The sequence below is a fragment of the Falco biarmicus genome, chromosome 7 (genome assembly GCF_023638135.1).
Source record: "Falco biarmicus isolate bFalBia1 chromosome 7, bFalBia1.pri, whole genome shotgun sequence".
Taxonomy (NCBI): Eukaryota; Metazoa; Chordata; class Aves; order Falconiformes; family Falconidae; genus Falco; species Falco biarmicus.
In genome coordinates, this window is record NC_079294.1 from 65,248,259 (window position 1) to 65,272,260 (window position 24,002).

Below are 24,002 nucleotides of genomic sequence, written 5' to 3' on the forward strand. Positions count from 1 at the left end.
TTTGGTAAAAAAGGACAGCAGAAAATGACAGTTCTTTTTACCAGGTAGTCAGAGTAGTAAATAATTGCCTTAAAGCAAGACATGGTGTTATAAAGCAGGGTATAAAAATAATAGTAGTTGATCATTAAATAGCATATTTCATCCATAGAAAATGGAACTCTTATCAAAGACTAAAATGACTAAACAGCATTAGCCATTTCCTTAATACATCTCTTCTCCTTGTTAATGAATTGATAAAATGTACGCCAACTTTAGCTCACCTTGAAAATGTCATACCAAACTTTCTCTACTACTTTCTAAAAACTTGCGTTTTGAAAACACCACTGTTTAATTTCAATAGACATTTGAGAAAAAGTCAGTCCTTTATGTCAAGAGAAGGAACAACACAGATACAACCAAATTCACTGTCAAGTCTCTTACTGATTGCGTTGTAAAACAGAATGTGAAGTTAATAAAAGAGTTGGAGAGGTCTGAGTATTTCTCTGTAGTAGATTTAAGGCCTGTTGAATTCATAGGAAACACTCTCAATCTCATAAGAACTCGTAGGCTGATTCACTTGGTCAGGAAGTCTTTAACTGCTTATAAACTGCTGGACTTGTGGATGGGTTCCTTGAATGGATTGCGGGAAGGAAGAGATACTTCCCGGGGAAGGTGACTGAGAGGTCATGGGCTGATATGAATCCCAGCATCTGTCTTTTGAGGCAATTGTGAAATTAAGAATGCAGGATTAAGGGAAAAATCATTGAGTTATATGTTTGCCCTACCAACTTACACTTTCCATGGTTTATGGTAGATTTATAACAAGAAGAAATATCTGAAGCTAAATGTTATTTTGCCATAGAACAATATCATGGTATCACTTACTTTTCATGAAAACTCACTATGGTACGTGTTTCTGAAGAACCTGAACATTATCCACACATGAATGCTTTCTTTTTTCATCATTATCATCTTGTTGACTTTGATTGCTGCTTTTACTTATGTTTTGGGAGGCAGAGGAGTCCATATCTTGCTTTGTGTGCCTTCACTGTGCAGTGTCATTTCTAGACATAACAAAAGTATTCCAGCACCATACTGGGGACCCAGTGGGAGAAGGGAACAATTTGGGGCCACTGAAAAAAGCACCTGACGTTCATATTTCAAACTTTATTTTTCTAATTATGTTCTGATCAAGTAGCGAATAGCTACTATTTGAAAGCTTTTCTTTGTCAGATTGAGTCTCCCCAGACTGTAACTCAGACACAGAAACCTTTCTCTGATTTTGTAGCCCTCAAAGAGTTCTCCAGGAAACCTTTTCTTCTCTTTCTCTTTGTTAATGTTCAGCTTTCACAGATTTTGGCGTGTGAATGCCTAAAGAGAAGCCTTGATTTTGTGATTGGGTCAGGTGTTGCTCTTGGTCTGTCTATTTCCATGGCTATAGTACATATTGCATGAAATTTTGGGGAGAGGTGTTGCGCATCAGTGGGAGAGACATGGTTTTATCAGTTTTATCTGTGGATGAGTCAATCTGACAGCTAGCTGCTGCTTCCCTTGGGCCAGCACAGCTCTCAGTGGGCCCTATGGTGCTGGTTCAGGGAGCTACATGGGCAAAAATGTCTCCCAACTAAAGTAGAAAATAATTCTCTGCTGGACCTCATCTATAAGGAAGTGCAAAACCCACCGTCACCCTCCGTGCAGAGGAGGGGAGTGTTGGGGAGGCATCATTCCTTTTGGTAACAGTCCACACTTAAGTTCACTCAGCAGTATCATAATTCTGTATCCAAAAGAGCAGCTTCTTTGTCAGGTTATTTTGTCAGGAGTGGGTATAAATACTGTTACAAAATAAATAAATAAATAAATAAATAAATTCCCATGTCAATATGAAACAGTGGTCTTTCAGACTAGGTTTTATCTGATGGTCACCACCCTGTCTATTGCTAACTTCAGCAGGATTTCTGTAAATAGCTTGGTGGTATTTGCTTGCTGAGCAAAAGCATCTCTACATGTCTGGATTAAAGTACTGGTAAGAGAAAACATTTACAAGTCTAAGTTTGTTCCCCAATGGGTAATATACGAGGAGGCAGATAAAATCATCATGCAGTCTTTCGTGACTGGCAGTGTCTGGTAACACAGCAATGAGTGCTGAATGTCTAGATAAAAGAGTAGGGCACCGGAATAGCAGGGGATACTGCAGATCAGCACTGAGGTACATCGATAGAATTACTCCCTGTAAAGGGAACTTGGACCGCATCTGCCCGGAGATATCTGACACTCGTCAACATTGTCATTGTCTTGCTTTCATGGGAACCAGATATTAATTTTAAAAAGCCTAAATGCAAGCTAAAAACAAGAGCGAGAATTATATTTTAAGCTGTTGTGTTTGGTCTTGTGATGCTAGCAGCAGTGCTTAGCTGGACCCTCTGCAGGCTGCTGTTTGCTTCAGTAATTACGGGAGAATGACGAGGGACAGAATGTGTTAAGCAGAAAGCAAAAGTACAGGGAATGATGCCCATCCATTAGGAGCTGATAGTGGGGTGGCTCTTGGGAGAGATTCTTGTCTGTGCCTATCCGACCTCTAAACTGTGATGATAAACAACAGAAGTTGAGAGCAAGGCAGGTGACATCGCCTGCCCGATTCTGGAGATAGCAGCTCCCTGTGACAGTCAGCCAGGCGGTTTTCCCCCCTGCCTTCCAGGAAACAGTTTCAGCAGCTCGCTGAGACAGGAATGCCTCTCTCTCTCCCTCTCTCTCTTTTTTTTTTTTTTTTTTTTTTTAAATAAAGTTGGTGTTTTTCTGAATGAGAGCTATTTGTAGTGTGCTCATCAGGAGTTCCCCTTCCCTCCATCCCTCATCTCCCCACCGCTGTGCAAGCAGGAGCAATCCTGTCTGATGGCAGGGGCCAAGGTGGCTGTTTGCAGCAGAGAGATTCAACCATTTGCGCAATCTGGCTGTTTTCAAACCACCCAGGCTCCTGCAAGCCTTACCAGCTGTGACTAATAGTGAAGGGAAGGGGGAAAGCAAGCTTCTTGGGCCTGCAGGCTTCAGACAGGCGGGCTCTAGGGGAAACAAGAGAAAGCCATTAACTAACCACAGTATTATCTTGATTCTCTCAGAGAAACGAGCTAGGGACGGCTAATGAACTAGCCTTAACGTTTCAAACTGAATGCACCTCTGGGAGCTCTGCTAGAACAAACAGTGTGACAGATCAATGCCTGATGCCTATATCAAGAGAAAAGGTTATTTGCCTCTCTAAGGAATTACAGGATTAGTATATCGCTATGATACATTTTGTATCCTTTTCAAAATACGGTTTTATGTGTTGTGCTTATTTTTTATTTTCTAAGTTGTAAACTCCATTAGTGTGAGCCATAAAACCGAAAGGCAAGGAAATTCATTCTTTTCTGTCCCTCTCATACCCAGCATTCCAGGATCCTAATTTATGTTTGGGAGCCTAAACATACACTCTTTGACTTTTGTATGCACCTTGCCCAAAGAAAGACTTGCTTTTAGAAAGATTTTTTATTTTTTAAATTAAAATTCAGTTTAGAGCAGTGTCACCTGGTTGGGACCCTATGAAAAGTCTTGATAGAAGGCAGATTCTTAATAAAGGGACCTTGTGTGGGGAAGGTTTTGCTTGCTTTATGCTGCTGTCACTGGTGTCTTCTGTGTCCTTGGGCAGCTCAGTCTGTGCAAGCTTTAGATGCCCATTTCTAAAATGCAACAGTAAATCTTCCTTTCTGTTACTGCTTGTCCGTCTTTAGTATTTAGATTGAAAACTTCTAGACAGGATGTTCTTCCTATTTATACTGTACCTAGCACAATGGGTATAGATTCCAACTGGGAGTTTTTGACAATTTTGTTAATAGAACAACAACCTCAAAGTGTAACACATTTTGTAAAAGAGATGAGAAGAAATGACAGAGATGAAGGTGGGAGCTGGAAGTTGTTTACCATATAAAATGATTAAAAATGGTAGACTTTGTGGGCTAGGAAGAAGTCAGGCTAGCCTATTCTTCATCCTTGTGCCTTATCCTTTGGTGCTTAGAGCGATACCAGGCTAAGGGGTTAAACAATCCAAGTGCAGCAGTCTTACCTTCTCAATAGGAGCCAGAGATGTTTTTAACTGCTGTGTATGATTTCACTAAATCCTTTAATATTGGCATTTTTCTTTAAAGCTAAAGCTCTTGAAAACTATTTTGATCAATTACCTCATTCAGGAAGCTACTGTACATATTTAACCATAGATACAAGCTTTGGTCAAGCTATCAAAGTAATTTTCATTTTTACAAATTATTACTTTAATGGGAATTAGATGACGAAAGAATTATTGTTTCTTAAAAAAAAATATCTCTAGGTGATTTGTCAAGAGATAATTGTCTGAGTATCAGCATTTAAGGAGGTCTGCATTTCCTTTTATGAAGGAAAAATGTTAAAGGCTTATATTAAAATAATGTTGTAACTTAGAAAATGGAATAAAATTAACTTTACATCCCCCCAAGTGTACCTAGGAGTTAAGTCATAAAGTGATACATATATCCCAACTTAATTGTGTTGTGCCAAATTCTGATATTTTTATTCTTGTTCAGTAGCTGTTACTTCATCCGTACTTCTACTGGTGTCAGTGGAACTACACATGAAATAAAGTGATTCAGTGTGAGTAAAGCCGTCAGAATTTGGCCTTTTGAAGTTGATATGAGCTTTGCTATTGACTTCGTTGGAGATGAGAAATTGTTCTTTGATCATCTTCTGAAAACCACAGTTGAGCTTTGTAGGTTTTACCCAAACATAGCACATTATTGTTTGGTTCAGTATAGATACTACAGAATTTTTCATATAAGGTAGAAAATAATTTCTCCTGGCTCTTGCATTCTGTCACAGAAACCAATGTTAGCAGGGCTTTTGTAAGCTAATGTTTACTTCTTCAATTAATTTTCTATAACTTGAGAAAAAGGTAACCATTAATACCAAAAAAGCAAATGACCAGTTTCTGAACAGCTCTCCTTTATTTCTGTGTTTAAAATTGAGGTGACCCTTCTGCAGCCGTTACGAGTTGGGGGGAGCAAAACATGATTAGGGAGATCACAAGATCCAAATTTCCTCTATGTGTAAGAGAATGAGGGTTGATAATTTCGGGGGATATGAAATATAATACTGCGTTTTCAGTCTCTTTGTGCACTCAGGCAAAGCTCTCATTCAGAACTGAGTTGGGAATTGGCCCAGTAATAATGAAATGTGAAATCTAGTCACAGAAATTCAAGCAACGTACATGTACAAGGAGGAAAAAAATCTAGATTGACTTAAAATGTTGGTATCCTGGAAAGGTGGATGGATCAAGATGTTCTTTGCTAATGTTTTTTGAAAGCCTCTGAGAAGCAGCAGTATTTCAGTGCAAAGCACTAAGCCTTTTGTTATTTCAACCAGAAGTGGTCTGAATCATGCTGATTTTACTCAGGTAAACTGTCCCAAAGAAACAATTCATCATTACCTCGCTCCCATCTCATTGAAGGGGAATCAACCAGTGGCCTGAGTTACATGATTTAGAATTGGACACAAATTTCTCAACAGTCTCCTCCCGTTTGCCACTGATGGACAGCCTCAGCTTCTCCAGACTCAGTGGCTTATTGAACTAACTCATAAAGTTGTCACAGCTCTGCCCATCTGAAGATATGATCAAGGCAAGTTTTGCAAGGAGAGATGTCAAAGATTTTGCTGCTTCCCACAAACTTTGTCATAGTAACTTAAGTAGAGGAAACTGAAATGTCTTTCTACCACTACACACATACTGCCTTGTTAAAGGTTATACTTTTTTTCAAATTCCCAGCAACAAGAAGTAATTGATAGCAAACTGCTCTGGGAACAATGCTGGGCTATTGAATCAGCCCAGCTCCTCCATTATGTGCCTCTAACATTCTGGAGCTTCCCCTGTAAAGCCCAAGGGAGCATGTGAAATCTCCCAAACTCAGTACAGTGGTCAATAAGAGTTTTTCAAATGAACTAACTGAATAAAAATGAGGTCTGAATTTCCACTGAAGTTAGAACAGACCTAGGTGCTTACCAGGGACTCTTTGGTTTCGTTTTCATTTTACTACTTTATTTTTGCAATGACTAATGGCACTTTGTGTGGCCAGGGAGCTCATTTCCCAACAAAAAGACATTCTTTCCTTCTCCAGATATGTTTGAATGCCTCTGTTAATACAATCTGCAACAAATCTATGATTTTGCCAAGCAGAACTTTGGCAGCTTATAAAATAAAAACCGTATTCATTAAACTTCACCTTATACTAAATATATAAAATATCCATTGTAACACAGGGCAAAGATTTTGTAATGTTTCAAGGTATTACAAGGTGTTGTTTATACATTCTTTTCCTGTCTCTTGCTTAGTTTGCACAAGGTCAGTTCAAAAGTCCTTGTTTATATATTTTTCAATGGTCTCATCTTACTTTTGTGTTGTGACGCAACTAGGGAAAGGTTACCCAGTAAGACCATTTGCTGTATGGATGAACTTGTAGACGATGGCATATCAGGGAGCTTCTAAAGGAAATATTATATGGTCCACCAAGGCAATCTCAAATTTCCTGATTGCATATATTTAAATAGGATAAGCTCCAGTTACCTAAGCACTTGTTTTGGCTGTAATGGAAAATAGGAGGCTAATGTAGACTATAATGCCTATCTCATCCCAGCCCATCAAGGTATATGAAAATGAATCTAAATATCTGTTCTTAGAAGAGGCAGGGATAGTGGATGAGGAATCAAGTCTATGCAACTATAGACAGGGGAAAAAAAAAAAAAAGTTTAGCTGCATCTGGTTTAAGATTATACCTGTCCATTGAATACATTCATCAGTGTCTGGTTTAGTATTTCTTCTTCCTCATGATACCCCAGATAAGAAGTGGTAACTAAGTCTTAATGGTTTTAAAACTTTCTGTCTGTAACCATAAAGTGACCATTTACAAATTGGAATGCATTGTTGAGTGGGGATCCAGTTCCTCTCTCTGCTAGACCTGTCAGTGCAGGTAGATCTTTCAGTTAAGACAACAGCAGACTGTTGAAAAGGTAGATTTCGTGTGTGTGTGTGGTTTGGTTTTTTTGGTTGGTTGTTTTGGTTTTTGGTGGTTTTTTTTGGCTTTTTTTTTTTTTTTAAAGCAGTATGTATGTTCGGAGTGTTATCAGAAGACAGCTGCTTAGAACAGCTGTCTGCTTATGTGCCCATCTTAGGAGAGGATGATTAATGAATTCACTTGGGCAGTGAGAAACTCAGTTCACTGATCCATAGTTTCAGCACAGGTATTGATGTGAAACTAATGAGAAATTTGATGCTCAAATTTGAATGTTTATTCCAATTACCAAACAACAGATCTAAATTAAAAAATAGCTCGGAACCTTAACCTTTTATTAGTAATGTAGAAAGCTGAACTGTGGCTTTGCATCACATGATGCATTCTGAAGACTCAATGCACTACCACCTACGTTGTTTCGGGGAAGGGAGAGAGAATGGTTTCTCCTGATTGACTCTGCTCCCACTACCTGATAATTGGAATCTTCTTCCTTCCACCCCTCCCCACGCGTTTTTAACTTGTATGTTTTTCTCAGGAATTAAACACGCGCTCCAAACTGAGCTGGAGACATCCCCTACAGGTCTATTAAAATACTGCATTCAGCAAGTTCTTTCAGCTGTGGTTCTTACCTGATTGTGGTGTAGTTCGTGGGAGTTCCAGGCAAGGTCTGCCTTAAAGTGCTTACAGTCTATAAGCAAAGGACAGGAAAAAGTAGATAGTAGCTTTAGTTCATAAGTAGGAAGCTAAGGCATGGGAAGATAAAACGACTTGTTGAGGGTTATACAAAGTTTGTGGCAAAATTGGCAACTGACCTTTGATCCCTACTTTTCCAGTCCTGTGATGCGTTGTTCACCTTCAAACCTGACTTTTTACAGTGTTTCTATCAGAAGAGACTAACAAGAACTCTTGAAAGTTACTTGATACACTCAAATGGGTCCAGCCTGGTAAAACCTGGTGTTTCAGCAAAGGATTAATGCTTTTAATTTTCATACAAATCAGTGGCGGTTTGTAACTCTGCATCTTGCACAATCAAGTCATTTAAAAAAGTTCAGAGGGAAAAATTTAGCTTTTTAACATTGGAGTGATTCATGAAAGTACTTAAGGCTCGGCAAGAATTTCTTTGGAAGGAATTATTAACTGCATATTCAAGACTAAACTTGGAATCTCAATATACTTTGCTTTAGATGTCTGCTGTACTAGCTTTTTCTTATTTCATGTAGTATTCAGAAATGTAATGGCAATCTGTTCTAATAGAAACAAGCTGAAGCACTGGAACTGTGCAGTAAACATTGCCAAGTTCTGTATAACTGGTCCATCAAATGCCTATAAAGGGGCACACTGGTGTTACACTGGTTGCCATTCAAGATTAGCTATGAACGAAATGCCTTTCCAGTGCTTGGGCTCTTGTGTTTGGTAGCAAAGCAGTGCTGGGGCAGATGCTACTTAATCCACATGATGGGCTCTCAACCTGCATGTTTCCTGACAGTGTCATCACCTTCATACACAGATGGGATGCCCTGTTTAGCCCATCCACCAAGGAGTGGTGGCACCCATGCCAGCTGCTGTTGTCTCCCTCCTCTGAGATATTCCCAAAGCTGCCCTTGGTTCTGAGACTCGTGGCATGTGTCCTGTGGCACTTGGCCTTGTGAAAATTGCAACATGTAGGTCAGGAAAAGCATGTCTTATTGTAGATTTTAGGTCAAGTCACATGTGTAAAAACAAGCAGATGTTTGTAAAGCAACCACTACACAATAAAAGGTCCATGCATTTCTTAGAAAACTGTGTAGATTTGGGTCAAGTTAAAATTAAAAGTGAATGTGCAAACATTGTTCTTAGATTCATATGACTATTAATTACCTGTTATACTTTTCAGTTTCAGCCATAGTGGAACAATGTTTTATAGGCTGGATTAGTGTTTCTTTCCTGTTTAATTTTAGGAAGATAGTTCGTGAAATTGCTGATGTTAACAGTTTATCTTGTCAATGTGCTCACTTTTGGTGAAATTCACCCATTTGGTCTTGGGATCAAGGAAAGTCCTTGCTTCATGAGAAAATTCCTGACCCTGGGAGACACTAACAGTGAACAAATGTGTAGAGGATCACGGACAACAGACTTGGAGGACTCCTGTGCTGGGGGCAGACATGGTCACCAGGTCCGCATTCATGCATTTCCAGAAAGAATTGGTCAGACCACTGAAGACAGTTCAAGCACTTCTGTACATTTTGAATACAGAATTTCTGTACACACAATGGGTGTGAGGCTGCACCTACACTGACAGTACGCAGACGCTGAAGCTGCAGCCATGTGCTCAGAGGGTATGATGTTGTTCCTTTTCTCCTAAGGTCCCCATTCATTTCATTATACAATAGCCACTGGGAGGATTAGAGCACAATTTCCATCTTTTTCCCATTAGTTATTTGTATTCCAACATCAGCTGGAGACCTTTGTCAAGAGCTAGACCTTGTTGTACTTGGTGCTATGTATATCCATAGCAGAAGGCAATTCTTTCCCCACAGATATTACAGTTTATAAACCTTGAGGTTTAGAGATATCTGCTCTATGACATACATAGTGACAAACTTCATTATTGTTTTAAGTCTAGCTAATGCCTAGAAAAATGCTGCTGGATCAGTCAGAATAAGGGCTTTAATTCCCCTGCTGGGTCTCTCCCTGTTGTGTCATTTATTTGTAAAAAGAAAGTGCTTCATTTTTTTTTTTTTTTTTAAATTTCCTCTTTTCAAACTGAAGGTTTGGAGCTTCTTGGAATAATAAAAAAAAAAAATTCTTTAAGCCTTTGTAAAGCAAAGAAAACTTTGAAAAGAAATGACCCAGTCCCCTCTTTGGTTCACACCTATCTGGTCAAAGAGTTCAGCTCTCCATGGAGGCTCCCAGACCTAACAGCAGTCATGCGGAACCTGTTTGCTAGCTTTCAGGCTCAGCACTTTCCAGGGTGCCCCATCTCAACACGCCTGACATTCCTGGCCTGGCAGCCAAGAGGAATAAAACCTTTGGGGAGTACCTAAAATTAAATGACTCCTTTTGGTCAGATCAAGGTTGTTCACTTCAGTAACTCTGCTGCAACTCTGCCCTTCTCTCATTTACCAGCTGTGGAAAAGCCCATTCTCCCCCTAGCCTTTTTTTCCCTTTAGGGACTTTAAATACAGTCCTTGAATTTTTCTTAGAATGCCAAGACTAGTAAAATAAGCTTCGTTTTATGAAGAACAAGAGGAAAAAAAAAATCAGACCCTTGTTAGTGTTTTCTTAATGTGTAAAACGGTTCGTACGTGCGTTCCTGGATGGATGGCAGAGATAGTAGAGCATCCTCTTCGTGTAAAGCAGTCTCTTGATCCACTGCATAAACTAAGTTAAGGACAAAAGGGTGTTCTAGTGCTTTCCTATAGTTTTCAAAAACCTCTCAGAGTTTGTTTGGTTTTGGGGGGAACCACAGGGGATGGCAGAGCATGCTTCTCCCCATAAGTCTTCCACTTCATCATCACTTACACCTGCTACTCGAACACCTAGTGATTTATGCATGTGGTTTTGTCAAGGGGATTTTCAAAATGGTGCCTTTAGCTGGAGGAAAGGCCCTGCTCTGTAACTTTGATTCTGTGAGGTACTTTGGTGTGAGCCTAAACTAACTGGCTTTAGCAGGGCTGATATCTTAAAACCAGGCATGTGCTTAAATTACTTAGCTGGTACTCACATTTGAGTTACAAGAAACACCTGATGTGTAAGTGGCTGTGCTAACCACTTCTGTGTAGTAGGACACGTTTTTTGTTTTTGTTTTTTTTTTTTACCTGAACATTTTCCTCTGCCCACAGCCACCATCTACTTATTTTCCTTTACCACTTGGCTTCATTTTTCACCTTTTATCCTCTCTCCCTCCCTTCCTTTCAATCAATTCTTCCTTTCTCTTTTTATCCTTTATGGATTCTCTAGAGTGGAACAGAGCCCAATAATATTTACACATGAGTTAAATTTTTCAGGCCCTGGCTAATTTTATTTATTTATTTATTAATGAGGAAGAATTAGCTTACCCAAGCCTAGTTTTAAGCATTTGGCATAAAAATTAGGGTTAAACCAAAATGATCTGAAAAATAAAATGATAACAAAATGAAAATACTCCTCAATGTCTCTAGCTAGTTGGCTTTTCTGCAGCTTTCTGCATTGATGTGAATCAGTATTGTAAGCCAGGACTGTGCACTCTTGTAAAGATCATGGGCCAAACTATACTTTTATTTCAAAACTATGGATTAAGCTCACTGATAAAAGGTCGCTGTGTGTGGGTTGCATCCCTATATGAGGCAGCATTGCCCAGCTGCTCTTGAATTCAAAAGTGGGGGAAACCTGGGAATCTCTGGCAAATGCACCTCTCAACAGGCTGCAGGCGCCTGCCAGAGCTGCCTCTGCTTTGTGCCATTTGATGCCACCATGAGGCTGCAGACTACTGACTTGCTAAGAAGTCCCAGCTGACAGCAATCTGTGTTACTCTTTTAGGATATTAGTTTGCAATTCTTTGACAAAGTCCCTCAAATATTGATGAGAAGCTCTTGCTGTACCCTGTTAGTCCTGTAACAGTCTTTAGGCAGAGTTGCTTTCTGAGAGTGAATGACATCTCCATTCTTGGAACAAGGGACTCGATCCTTCTCACCTGTATAGCTGTTCCGATGTCCCAGCATCTCGTTGCTTTACCAAGTATTCTGTTGATGCTGCTCCCTGGATTCAACAACTAAAGAAAATCAGTGTTTTCTTGGGAAAGGACTGAAGACTTGGTCCATCATTACCAAAGCAGTGTCTGCTTGCCCTAATGCTTGGTTGTCTCTCCTGGTCTCGTTCTTCAAGATGTGGAGGTCTGACTATTAGATACACCATTCCTCTATCTAGGTAAAGTTATCTTGGTGATACCATTCCTACTCCTGCAGGAATACAGGGGTGCCAGGACATCTGCAGCTGTTACTTGCATTGATCCTTTCACTGAGCAAACCATGCACAGCTTACACATGGGCTAATAAATTAGGAAGACACAACAATAGTGTTGCCATGCTTTACAGATATTTGCAGATTGGAAGGAATGGTGATTTTTTTTTGGAGGTGCCAATTTATTGTGCTTTTTCCCCACCTTGATAGAGAAATGGTCTAAAAATAAAAAAAGGAAAATTTCATGTTGCATACAAAGGAAAACAAAATGAAGCTAAGAGCAATTAGGCTAGACAGATGAATAAGCTGCCTAGTGAGGTAGCTGAGTCACCATCATTAGAGGTGTTCAGAAAACAGGCTAGATAAAATCCTTGAGGGGGTCAGAGTGTATGGGAAAATCCTGCTCGATAGAGAAGGCTGACCCGTCTGACCCAGGAGGTCTGCTGCTTCTTCTGCGTCTCTTTATTTAAAAACAGAGTTGAATTCAGAGAGTAAAAGAGGAAAACAAAACCCAAACCAGGTGCCCATGTCTGGTAAACAGTTTTCTTTTGTTCTCAGTGATGGGAGTTGCAGGGGGGTGGGAAAAAAAAAAAAAAGAAAAAAAAGAAGAAAAAGAAAAAAACCCTCCTAAAATAAAAAAAGTATGTGCACTGTTTTCTGAAGTGATGTGATAAAAGATCTATGTCTGCTTAGCAGAAAGATGGAGCATATTTCAGCAGACCTGACAGAGCGTGGAGGGGAAATTCTTTTAGTGTGAAGAGATGGGGCACACAGGTGAGGTTATGCACCTGTGCAACGGAGAGAGAAAACAGGCAACCATTATTTCAAGGGCCTTCTGGGAGCAGGATCGTGCAGCCCAGCAGTAATCCTTTTGGAAATTCAGTGCCTTCACTATTTGTGAAAATTTGACCCAGTGACTGTGGTTCTCAGCTGTGCGTTAAAACATGAAGATGGAAGCCAGGGCTCCCAGGGGTGAGTCCAGCACCGGCACGCAGGGAAATCCTGCGGCTGGTGCTGTTCCAGGGATCAAGCTGATGGTCAGAATCAGCCACAAAGAGATCCAGGCTTCAGGCAGCAAAAGTTCAAGGAGTCTGCAGAAGTCTTCAGCATGGCCACAGAAAAAACCCCAGTCACAACACGCCAACAGAACCTCACAGGAGGTGGTTCAGTTCATCTTTGCCAACGTGCTTTTTGAGGTCAGCCTGGGAGAGGACAGGAGTCAGCTGCTGAGGACTCCGTAGGACAGGCGCCTTCCCACACACACACTTAGGTTTCATAATACTTCATCGAGCTGCCTTTAGCAGCCCATCAGATCTTTGTAGTTTAGCTGCCTAAAGTTTGTAGTCTCGTTAGTCAGCTTGGCTTAAACTCTATTTCTCCCCTCCTTGCTTGCCTCTGGAGTGTTCCAGTGCAACTGGCACTGAGCCGTGGTGCCACCAGGGAGGGGATGCCATTGCAGCCAGAGGTTCTTGAAAGGCAGGTGCGTGCTGGCCTTTTTTCCCATGCGCAGTTACTGACGTGAATTTTATGTCTGCAGGAAAGCATTGTTCTTGGGATTTAGGAGTAGAAATGCTTTTTCTTGAATACCCAGATGTTACACATTCACAAGACTTAACTTACAGGCAGAAGAATGAATGAGGACAGTGTTTCTCTGTTCTTAACAGAAACTTAGAAACATTCTTCAGTCTTCAGTTTTCCCTCTCTTTCTTACCATTCACTGTAATGCCACAGTTTTGTTACATGCAGAACTTCAGATTTATTTCCTTAGAGGCTTCATTTAAGACAAACCCTCCTTATAGACTCAGTATTTCTCGAGTGCAGAACAAACAATAAAATACCTACATTCCCCAGCAACCTTACGATACCCGAATGAAAAAAAATGGGAACAGAAACAAAGTCTTCAGGTGTTATATTCTTGCCAGCAAACAACACTACTTTTCTGCTACAAATGCAGTGGGAGCTGGTGTTGCCTATGTATTGTTATCTGCGTAACAGGAGCTGTGTGTGCAACGGAGCTGTGCTATTTTGCAAGTTTGCTTTCAGTGCCTGTGGACGGGAGTCAGTGTTTATCACTAAGTTACTTCTCAGGAACTGGGCCAGATCAATACTGTATTCTTTCAGACCTCTCTAAACCCAGCAGGGAAGGCAATCACAGTGGTGCAGAACTCTGCACCTTCTGGAACAGATCAATACCCTGACAGTGCTAAGCTTTGTTCCTTCACCAGCTTTAAGATGTTCTGCATGCTCTACATGATTGCTTAAAGGTTTGTTTTCTCTTCTTCCTATATGACAACACTGCTCCCTCCCTGATCTTTCCTAATAACATCACTGTAATTGCCTTGACATGAAATAGCAGCACAAACACAGATGCTTTGCTTTGAGGTGTTTTATCTCTTTATGAACGTCTCTATTGGTTGCGGGTGTTGATTTCACTTTAATATGAAATCAGAGGGTTTTTGGACGCCTTTTCTTATTTACATTGTTTTACTAAACTTGACAAACTGATTTTGGCTATGGGAATTGCATATAGGGATTACATCGCAAGGTGCGATAGACATAATATTCTAAGTAAAGAATATTAGCTTAAACTCTGCATTGCTGAAGTCTATTTTAGTCTAACCCCATCCAAGCCTATCCTCGTGTTTGTCTCGGCAGTGCTCTCAGGGCAGTTACCTGTCAAGCAGTCCTAGGTGGAATATCAGCTTGTATTTTGTCCACGCTGGACCTAGAACTCCTGCCCCTCATTTCTTTTTCCTGACATCTGCTGTCATCTGAAACTGGAGAACTTGTAGTTTTCCATCAAAACGACATTTACTTTTCTCTTTTTGAGAAAGGATTGCACATTATGTAGCGTTAGCTAATTTAAAAGACAGTATTAGCCATTGCAAATTACCTGGCTTTTCCTCTAGAGCTGCAAAGTGCCTGTAGTTACAGAATTGTGTTTGGAAAAGGCTGATGTCCAGTGGCTTTTCATGTGTACATAACTATTTGCAAATCTGTAATCTATCATACATATTTATAGTATAGCATTAAGGTACTTGCTGCTGAAGCAAGGAAAATGGAGGGTTGTTCAAAGGACGAGATCGAGCAGTCTGAAGGATGTTCTGAATTGCAGGTGCCTCAAAGGCTCCTTAGTAATGCTCTGCTAGCAAGGAACATGGCTGTTCTGTGGAACAGCATATGTGCTGAAAATAAAAAGGGTGGTTCAGAGAACCCCTTGTTGTATTTGGGCAATTGTCAATCCAGTGGGAATCCTTTGTCAAGGATCTGTGTCTTCAGAGCTCCTCTGCTGAAGCGGTGAAAATTTTTCCTAGGTGTCAGTGGAAATGGAAGAGGGTTTTTAAACTAGAAGACCGTCTGTTTCTCAGACAAGAACTAGCTCAGAGAACTGTGCTCTGGAGAGGGTCAGACAAGCTGATCACAATCTGTAAATTTGTAGCTCTTGTTGGACAGATATACAAAGGGACTTCTCCGTCCAAAGTCTCTCTGATACTTTGAACTGAATTACCACTTCATCACATGAAAACCTGCAGTCCTTAAGACTGGACCCACGGGAATGTTGCTGTTTTTCTTTGATAGTTGACTTCCGCTCCATTTACCAGGTAAAGCGTTAATCCCTCGCAGCCCTCTCCTCATTTTGAAAGTCCTTAGCTGCGGGTCTCTGTTATGCTTTGAAAAGCCTGTTGTAAGGAGTACAAATTAGAGATATACTGCCTTCAAAACAGCCGCTGCCCACTTCTGCCTATGTGTAAAGTAGGATAAGATATGCAATTTGTAGGTACTATGATTACTGGCTTAAGGAGAAGATAGAGCATTTCTCAACATTTTTGAGGCATTAATACAATTCAGCCAGGCCATTTTCTGTAATATGTGGTTCACTGTATCTGATGTATATTTTTTTTCATCTCAGACATAAAGGTAAATCCTTTTCATTTACATAAGCGGGCTCTATAAACCAGATTACCCGAATTAATCATAGATATTTAAGCATATTACATTGCTCTGTACCACAAGCTAGCATTCCTAGAAGGTGGATCAGAGATAAGGGTCCCATAAATTACTGACCAAATCCTTTAGTCCATCAGGCTTTATTTCTGCTAAAATCAGTTTTGCCTGAGTAAGACCTTCTGGATTTGGCCCTGATATGCTTTTATATTCATAGACCCTTCAGATACAAAAAAGGCTCCATGAAGCAATTTTATAATTTTTTTTGTGTTACTATTATTAAATTCTGTTCCAAACAGAGCATAAAAGTAAGCTATACTTCAGTAATGGTGCTTTTAATAATAAACATGCACGTTATACCTTGATAGAGGTACAGCATGATAATGCTTGGCTTTTATTAGCCTATTAGATTTTATTTAACAACTCTATTATGTTATTTCCAGCAAATAGATTGAATCGTGAAATGCAGAAAGCTGGTTATTTTACCCTCGGTAAAAGAAAGATGTATGTACAGTAGTTATTTGACATTTTGCATCCCTGCTTCCTAGAAGGCTCTAAGTTTCCTCTGTCATTTGGAAACCAGTTGGGCTACAGGCAGCTAGCACACTGTTACACATAAAATTGTAGGGAATATTCCCCCCACACTTCTTTTACCCTAATCAAACACTGCAGATGCATCTTGTCAAGAGAATGCACCTCATCCTCAGAAATCAAAGGAAAGTGACTTCAAGGAGGACAGAGCAGCACAGCGGCAGCTGACCCCACACCAGACCCCACAGGCAGCTCTGTCAGCAAAGCCAAGGAGGAGACCAGGGAAGACGAGCTGACACCCCATGACACTGCTGCAGAGATTCATCCTGGAGCTGGGCATCTGGGTCCTTCAGCTGCCAAGGTCACCGGAGCAGCCAGCTCCCATGCTGGAGCGGTGAGAGCGCTGCACATGTCTCAGCACTCACACAAGGGCTGAGGCATTAGCAGAGACCGGTGCGTGCAAAGGTCTGGGTACGCACGCAAGAGAGACAGATTTAGACCAAGAATTAGGGGACTGAAGTTCTTGTTCTTACTGTAAATATTATTTCTACCCTTTCTCCTTATTACACTTCCTATCTTAGCCTCATCCAGATGAAAAGGTTTCCAGCAGAGAATCTCTACTTCTAGTGTACAGACATATGGACACATTTTTAAAAAGGTATTTTAATTTCAAGCTCCCTTTTAAAAAGAATTTGTCACTACCTGACATAGTCCTTACTCAGGTAGACTGCTAATGATTTCAGCAGGGTTTTCTGTGAGAACTGCTCGCTTTTATCATATATTGGAACAGCAGCAGGGTACAGCAGCATTTTTATTTCAACAAATCAGCAGGCTGCAGTTCAGAAGAGGTTAATAGAACAAGTAGCATTAAATATATTTAAAAGGTGGAAGGAAATGGCGGGAAAAAAAGATTCCTTTTCCATAATACAGTTTCAATAGTCCGTCTTCCCTTCCTATTTCAGAAGAGCTTCAAAAGCCTAAGCCAGTCCATCCTCTGGTCTCTCTCAAAGACCTGCAATTCCAACTTCCCAATTGGACTAGAAATGTGTCTTGCCAAACTGAGCTTGCTGATCCAGAGCCCTGTGCAGGGAAGGGAAGCCCCTCTTTTGTGTCAGGGTGACTGACAGCTTGCAAAGACAAACACCTCTCGCTTCTGCTTTTGCTTTCTAGCTCATACATGCTGCATTCCACAGCTTGCTTAAGAGTGGCGCAGGATTGGACAAAGAGATCTTGTGTTGCCCTGGAAGGACTTTCCTTGTGTTTGCTTTGCAGACCAAGATTCACCCATTGGTCTGTTCCTTTCTGTTTTGTTCATATCCTCCTTTATCTTTATTGTGTAATAGAAACTGTGATTCCCAGGTGGCTATCTCCAGTGCTGTGGGATGTGGTGCCAGGACAATATGCCCAGAGCAGTGTCCCACAACCACATTGCAACTATTTCATCTTTTAATTATATGCACCCATTTAATCTCTTAATTATACTCTACCTAATGATGAAACCAGGACTGGCAGGATATTTATAGCTGTCCAGTTTTTCTGGATTATTCTGAGTTTGGACTGTCCTCCTTAAATTCTTTTGGGTTTTTTCGGGTTTTTTTGGGGTTTTTTTGTTCTCCTTCATTAACCCAGAAAGAGGCCTGTTTCAGTGCTGTGGTTGACCAGGTAATTGAGAGGAACATCGAGGTCCTACTGCACAAGCAGTTCCCATAAACTCTGGGATCACTCTGGAAAAGGGTGTGTTGGAAACCAGGATGCTGATGGTACAATTAGTCCAGCCGGTTTCCAGTGGTTGCCTTTCCTGGACCAAACAGGGAACAGTCTGGATGCCTCACTTCAGGATGATGGCAACGACAATCTTTTGAGGACCATGTGTGCATCTCTGTTGTAGCATGCCCATAAAAATCAGCATGAACCTGCCAGCCGATGGGATTTCTGTGCTTTTGTACCACGTGTCCTTTTCAGACTCTTCTGACAGTAGGTACCCTTTCAAATTTCAGACTTTCTGTTCCGATCTACAGTCTTCTCACTTCTGTCTATGGAACTAGAGGATATTAACTAATACTGAGAATGTTAGTGAAGACACACAAAGTGGGCATGCAACAGTGAAGAAGAAAATCTATTCACAGAAATATCTTGGTACTTACGAATCATAGGGACCACCGGTACAAACAGAAGGTGAGCATCATGTGAGTTCCCCCATACTAATCTCCTGGGGAAGCTCAGCAGTTTCAGCGTTGATCTGGCAATGGAACTTTTTTGTACCAGAAGTGTCCACAAATGATGAGGCAAATGCTTTTGTTGTCATTTTAGTTTGTGATCTTGGGCTTTGATTCTAATCCAGTTTTCCGGAGTGGCTCAGAAATATGCCTGGCCATTGTAATGCTAAACAAGGCCTTCCTGAAACAGAGAAATCTGAATAAACTCCTTGGTGTTTCAGGAAGGTCTTGGAAGTCAGTATGTCTTAATTAGTGGCTCATTTCTCACGGCTGTTTCAGCTCTTTAAGTAATGCAATGCATGGAAAGCAAGTTATAGGAAATAGATATGGAAATTGAGAGGGACGAGGGGATGCTTATGTCTGCTCTGCACAGGTAAATGGAGTAAAAACAAAATCCAGAAATGAAAGTCCTGTAACAGCAAAGCTCAGCGCTTCTGTCCTCTGACTGCAGCTGGCAGAACGGAGGCTAGGCTAGTTCAGATACTGACGAATTAGCCTGGATAGCACAATGTTGTAGTTAGCGTCAATTAGAGATTTTGAACCTAAAAAAAAAAAAAAAAAAAAAGAAAAAGCGATCAAACGTTGCCTCCCTCTGCTCTGTCATCCCATTATGCTCAGTCCCACCACTGTGAGACACAGACAAATTTTCTGCCTGTTGTTTTAAATTCTTTTCTCTTTGTCCAATGTTATATTCTGGCATCCCTGGAATGCTTAGGATAGTTCTGATGGACTAAGCTGTAGGTCAGGAAAAGCAGAACCGCTTCTAGTGGTGGGGATAATTTTAGCATATGGAAGCCACCATAATGAACAAAATAGTAGAGAGGACATTGGCAGGCTCTGGCCTGTGTGTGGGTGTTTCTCCTAACATCCACTGGCAAATGTAGGACACTGACTGGCCAGTGGTATATTTCTGATGTATCTTAATGCATCTTTCTTTGTTGTCTCAGAAAAGAGAAATACAGGGTAGCAGGGCCTTAAGTTTTGTTACTATGTGCAGTCTTACCTTCAACAGGATACTTCATAGTGCACAAAGGTCTCTGAACTTCTGTATTTTGAATTTTATCTTCTATAGTCCTTACTTAGTAGTAGTATCAAGGGTTCTTTTTGAGTCCCATTTTATTTTTGTTTAATCAGTAAAAGGGTTTTAATTTAAGTGATCCTGTGATTTCAAAACAATATGGTTACCTGAGGAGTGATCTGCTGGGACTCTGCAGTCAGGTGAGAACATAAAGCTACCTTGACAGTATCAATGTCAGTGCAAGATGAAATCTGTAGCACCAGCTAAACTGCAACCATTAGATGCTGTCACTGGGATTTGAAATTAAATTAAGCAGCTGGAATACCTACTATCCTGCTAACATCATCAACTATATCAAAGATAATCACTGCTTTTATTACTGCAAGCACAGGATGCGGTTGGAAGTAAAACTGCCGATTATCAGATCTCAGTTTAGCCAATTTTGACTTCCAGTTCAGAGATTTGAGTTGTCAAAAGGGACATTTAAAAGAGATCAGCACCTTTGAAGCGATAACACACAGGAGCCTGGGGGGCAGAGTCACAAAACTTCTGTACACTGTGTGGACTAAAACCACAGAAAATGTTTCCTGTGTTATATATAGAGGTGCAGGGAGAAAATTAAAACTGCAAAAGCTGTTCAGACTAGGATGTGTAGACAGTTTGGTGGTGTCAAGAAAAAACCTGATTATCTCCTCTGCTTTAATGCTCTGGTAATGTTTTTTTCCGGGAACACAAGGATTCAAGAGAAAGCAAAAGTTCCGATTACTAATTATCTTCGTATTCACATTGCTAGACTTTACATTTAGGGCTCTGCTCTGATCTAAGATGTGTGGTTATGAATTACCACAAGCTTTCAAAAAACCCAACCAAGTACCATGTTGCTGTTATTGTGGTTGAGACACTCAGCAAAATACACACTTAAATACCTGGAGCTGGAGTAGCAACCGGGGAAAGTCACTTAATCCCCCGTTCAGTGAGGTTTGGTAGTACAGCCTCCACAGGACTCTGAACAGATGCAGCCTTAAGACTTACAGGGCACACAAAGCCAGTGCACTTTTACACCAAGGAGTAGTCCTGGTAGTAGAGATCTCATGGAGAAAGACCAAAGACGGTGGCAGCATCTTCCTTACAAAGTTAGGTTATTGGAGAAAACCAAACAGAGCAGGGCATGAGGTCCAGTGCATCTTCTTAAGTGCAGTATTGCTACTTCATGGGCTCTCATATTCAGAGCAAAAGGATTACACAGCTTAATAACAGCTTGTTCAAGTTTGAAGTACATCCTATTTAGAAGAAAAATATCCAAAAGTGCACCAAAATGTTTGTTATTGACAATGAACTTAGTTCAGCATTAGAAATGTTAATTTTCTTTTGTCATTAATATGTAGTTTGCTTGGATCCTGGTAAGAATTTCTCTTTCAGAAATAAAATCAATGTACATTTAGGTAGAAAATTTTCTACTGTGATCTGGTTAGGTGTGATCCTTTAAGGGACCGTTCGGTGGGGACTGCAAGTGAAAACAGAGTCTAGTCCTTTGATCTGTAGCTGACTGTCACTTCGTACCAAGGAAAGCCTCTTAACTTCATCATTTTTAATCCCCCCAAAGGAATTTTTCTTTCACAAAAACCCAATTGGTCCGTTGTCTTCAGTGCACAGGCACTGTAAGAATGGCCCAGTGTAGGATGTGGTGTGAAACTCCTTGAGTACCTCTTAAACCCAAGGTTTCTGTGCTGTTTACAGCTGGTCAGTTAGGTATCCACTGTGCAGGAAGGCATGGACTGTAACAAAGCCAGGAGAGACCTTTAAAAAGAAAGGTTAGTTCATCAGTGGCCCTCTTACTAGCTTAGAAGGTCAGCTCTTCTCTAGACTGTGTCAGCATCCTTGGAGAGCTGGTTAAAGCAAATAGTATCATGTGTCTTTTACAGACAGAAAAGAGCAGATCCAATGCCCTCTGAAGCTAATTCCAAGTTTCCTGTTGATATGAGCTAACACTGTGTCACGTCATTCCTGTACTGAAGCTGTGCATGTATGCCGTGCTAAAATCCACACAGAAGAATTGATTTAGTTGTCTTGGAGTGCAATCCCCTTAAATGCAAAGCCCAACTGAGCGGGCTTTGCGTTTGTTAACTTAGAGGGCTCAGAGAAAACAGAGTCCTTGCCCACTTACAGCTAATAGTTTTTCATTTTTGGTAATGACCTTGAGTCTGTTTCTGCCACCTCAAATAGCTTTATACTGTTCAGCAGCCAGTTTCAGTGTCCATGCCATGAACGCTATGAGGAATACATGCAAAAGAGCTGTGAGCAAAAAGAAAAATTTCTTTTCCCAGTTGTCCCATAACAGTTTTTCCCAGTCTTCACCCCATTCTGAGTGGCTATTTTGCCTGCCTAAGGGCACCAGGGTTGTATCCCAGACAACACTGATCTGATATTTTTCCACTATTTTTGCTGGGCAGCTGAGCCCTAGCAAAGATGCTCTACCTACATCACAGCAACCCTTATATGGTGGCAGACTTAAGAAAGAAGGCAAATGTCCAGTTTGATTGTCTAATTTGTTTTTTAATAATTGAGACAGATTGCTTTTTGCCTTTGAGAATGGGTCCTTGTGTGCAGTCAGGTGAGCTGTTTGCTATCGGTGTCTGCGCTAGTATCAGATAAGTAGAAACCCCCCTCAACCTGACAATTCACTCGAGAATAATCTGATCTGGTTTGCTTTGCTGTTTCCTCTTGAAGTGGACAATGGCTTTTCCCCTGTTAAAAAGTTGACACAATGAGACAAGTGTGTGATTATTGTATCCCTTTATGTCATTTGAGTAACTTGAGATAGCCTGGTGTAATGTGAGTAATCTGCGTTCGCCACCCCTTGAATCTATCTGGAGTTGAATGGCGTATCTGTGCATTTTAACTTGTCTGGAAGGCTCTTATCTCCTTGCTGCACAGCATCGGTTGCAAATTTTAAACCTTTCTGTTCAACTTTATGTTTAAATATGTTACTCTTCCCCTCTCCTCTTAGGGTCTTAGCAAGGTGCTGGTTTTGCTTTGTTTGGTTGCTGGGTTTGTTTGAAGTAAACCCAATGACTCCTTTAAAACAAATGAATCGGGGGAAGGCAGGTAATGCAGCTGACAGACAGGTGATCCTGATAATACTGTCTGGTGCCTGATAGACTGCCCTTGAACATCTGAGCCATTCACACCATTTTAGACAGTTAACACTGGTTCTCCACTACTGAGCAAATCATTACTTTTCATCCTGACCCATTAAAGGTAAGACCTCCATGTGCCTTTCAGGTACAGCCTGTGGTTACAGGGTGATGCTGAGGAGAGCCACCCCCTGAGAAGTGCTGCCGGCACTGTACCTCGGTGCCTCCAAGCGTGCATGGGAACAGGGCTGCAGTGCCAGCCTCAGGCAGTTGCCAAAGCAACCTGGCTTTTTTTAATATATTTTTTTTTAACCTGTGTATCCCTTTGAAAAGATTCAGGTTAAAAATGAATCTTGAGAAATAGCCTTTCCTTTAGTGGTGTTGCACTGTAAATGTCACTTCCTTTATTCTGAGTGAAGGTGACAGAAAAGTGTGGTCTAAAGGAACAAACGTCATGCTCCAGGGGCAGAAAGGAGGAGATGAGATATGTTCTAGAGGAAGGTAAGATGCTACTTTGATACTAAATTTGCCCCATTGATGTAAGCTCAGTTTGAAACCCCACCAGCTGCCTCTGTTTCCCCTGCCAGATGCAGAATTCTGTTTGGGAATGTGTAGTGATTGTCAGGGCTTAAACTAACAGAACCCCCCAGCTACATGGGAGACGTCTTATCCTTCCTGCCCTGTGTGCGTGTAATCCACAGCCATGCTTCTCAGCCCACAGAATGAATCAGATCATATAGTTAAGCTGGGGTTTGGGCTCCTGGCATTGGGTCAAAAAGACTGTAACCCTGCAACACAAAACACTGATTGCCTATAAATGCACTAAACTGATTAGAAGTTGTTCAGTGTGGCAGCTTTGGCTTTAAGTTTTAGCGTACGAGCATCGAGTCAGAATAAATGCCGCATTATGTACTCTGGCTAGTTCAGCAGAAGTATGTGATTTTTTTGGCCACACCTGGCCTGGATGAAATTTGTCCCAGTCCGGTGGTGTGCAAATGCGATACACGTCTTTGGGAACCTCGTCTGTGGCCATGCGACTCTTCCTTCCTCACGGTTCTCCCAGGATCCTGTCCTGCACTCCTGCAGGGTGGCAGGTTGAAGGAGGTCCTTACTCCCTGTTCCCAGCCACAGAGCCGTGAGCACACTGAGTTCCTTCTCTCCTTCCCAGGGACAGGAGTATCTGGTGTCTGATCTAAGCAGC